The 2,341-nt window shown below is 41.5% G+C and overlaps 1 pseudogene; it reads right to left on the bottom strand.

The window, feature by feature from the left end:
* Positions 1-1,733: 1,733 nt before the first annotated feature.
* On the bottom strand, positions 1,734-2,134 carry LOC117718283 (ATP synthase F(0) complex subunit C1, mitochondrial pseudogene; annotated as a pseudogene).
* Positions 2,135-2,341: the final 207 nt, after the last annotated feature.

The raw sequence follows: 2,341 nt of genomic DNA, 5'->3' as shown, positions 1-2,341 counted from the left end.
CTAAGTGTGCCATCAACTTATGCTAAAACGCAAGTTCATTTTCCTTATCAAAATCTTCGCACTGATGAAAGTAATATGCAATGGCTACTTTAATATTTTAAAAGACATGGAAATGTTACATTATTATAATAATTTTAATATCAATTGATAATGTTATATAAAATGTTCAAACATTAATTTGTAACAGCATTCCAAGTACAAAAAGATGCTTGATTTGTTGCAGTCATTAAAAACAATGCCGAACAAATATATGCTCAATTTGTTGCTGCTTCGTCTAAAACAAAAATATTGTGAAATAAATAATATTTTTTTTAAAAATTTTTGTGCTGGGTTTTACTTAATAATTTCCGAAATATCTTATAGTGCTCTACTATGAAATCTAAAGTGTGGGGGTGGTGGGGTGAGATCACTCAGTCAGTAAAGTGTACCACTGTAAAGTGCTTGCTGAAAAAGCCTCAGGACCCGAGTTCAAATCTCAGTACTCATGCAGTCAGGCATGGTAACACCCATTTGTAATCCTCATGCTGAGGAGGTAGAAATGAGGGATCTCTCAGGTTTTCTGGAAAGGTAGCCTAGACAAACCCATGAACCTCAGGTTCTAGTGAAAGAGTCTCAAAAATCAAGGTGAACAGATCTTAAGGAAATGACCTCTGGCATCTATGTATTATATACATACATGTTTAGGTACACACATACATGTGATCATATACATACACACACACACACACACAAATAGTCATATGTTTTTAAAAGAATTGTAGTCTGGCAGTGGTGGCGCAAGCCTTTAATCCCAGCACTTGAGAGGCAGAGACAGGCAGATTTTTGAGTTCGAGGCAAGCCTGGTCTACAGAGTGAGTTCCAGGACAGCCAAGGCTATACAGAGAAACCCTGTCTCAAAAAAAACAAAAAATAGAAATAAATAAAAGAAGTGCAGACCAGCAAGATGGCTCAGGAGGCAAAAGGATATGATGCCCAATGCTGTAGGCCTGATGATAGGACTTTCATCTCCCAACCAGTGAAAATGTAGAAGACAACAAACTCCACACGTATCCTGTGTCATATGTACCTCCCCCCAGCACACACACACACACACACACACACACACACACACACATCATATATGCCCAGGCACACAGTAAACATTACTATATAAAATTGAAAAGCTTTAAAAATTCAAATAGCTCCTCCAGCGCCCTGCCTTTCTGGATACTCTTGTGCTTTCTGCCATGACGATAATGGACTGAACCTCTGAACCTGTAAGCCAGCCCCAATTAATTGTTGTCCCTTGTGAGAGCTGCCATGGTCATGGTGTCTCTTCACACCAATGGAAACCCTACAAGTGTCCTTATCACGTTTGATAGCAGTTTGAGGAGGAAAGGGTTTGTTTGTCTTACATCTCCATATCATTATCATCTAAGGAAGTCAGTCCAGGCACTCAAACCAAGCAGGAAGTGATGCCGAAGCCATGGAGGTGTGCTTCTTACTGGAGTTGCCTCCAATGCTTGCTAAACTTGCTTTCTTATCAGGTGGCCACACCCACCATGAGCTGGCTTTCCCTCATCAATCATTAATTATGAAAAACCCCTACAGCCAGCCTGGCTTACAGTGAGATCTTTTTTTTTTTTTTTTTTTTTCTTTTTAGAGAAGCGTTGTTGTTTAGTGGTAAAGTACTCCAGCACCAGGACTGGCATGGAGTCAAAGCAGCAGAGACGTCTGGGTGACCCCATGGAGCCTCACGTAGCGAAGAGGATGAGGAAGGAAACCATCAAACAGAAGAGTCCTATGGCCTCAGACAGGGCAAAACCCAGAATGGCATAGGAGAAGAGCGGCTGCTTGAGAGATGGGTTCCTGCCATAGCCAATAATCAAGCTATCAAACACTGCCAATGCCAGCCCCTGATCCAGCCACATCAACTGTGGTAGCTCCACCACCAATAAACTTGGATGCTGTGTTGACGTCCGGGGAAATAACACTGGTCTAGAACTCCCGTCAGGGTACCTGGAGAGGGGAGGCTGCAGGAAGGCTTTAGATGCTCTAGTGTACTCAGGAGGGAGGCAGACACTGGCCTGATCAGACCCCTGGTGCAGGAACGGATCAGAACTGGAAAAATGAGCAGTGCCTTGGTGGTCTGCATTTTTTTTTAATCTCCCAGCTTTAGCCCTTGGTCTCCTTACAGCAAGATCTTACAGAGGGTTTTTTTTTTTTTTTTTTTTTTTTTTTTTTTTTTTTTTTTTTTTTTTCCTTAATAGGGGTTCCCTCCTCTCTGATGACTTTTTAGCTTAGGTTAAGTTGACATAAAAACAGCACAGATGTCAATCAAAGTAGAACCTTTCCACTCCCA

This window comes from Arvicanthis niloticus, chromosome 12, assembly GCF_011762505.2.
Source record: "Arvicanthis niloticus isolate mArvNil1 chromosome 12, mArvNil1.pat.X, whole genome shotgun sequence".
Taxonomy (NCBI): domain Eukaryota; kingdom Metazoa; phylum Chordata; class Mammalia; order Rodentia; family Muridae; genus Arvicanthis; species Arvicanthis niloticus.
The sequence above is the reverse complement of the archived record's forward strand: the minus strand, read 5'-3'. Positions and strand labels throughout refer to the sequence as shown.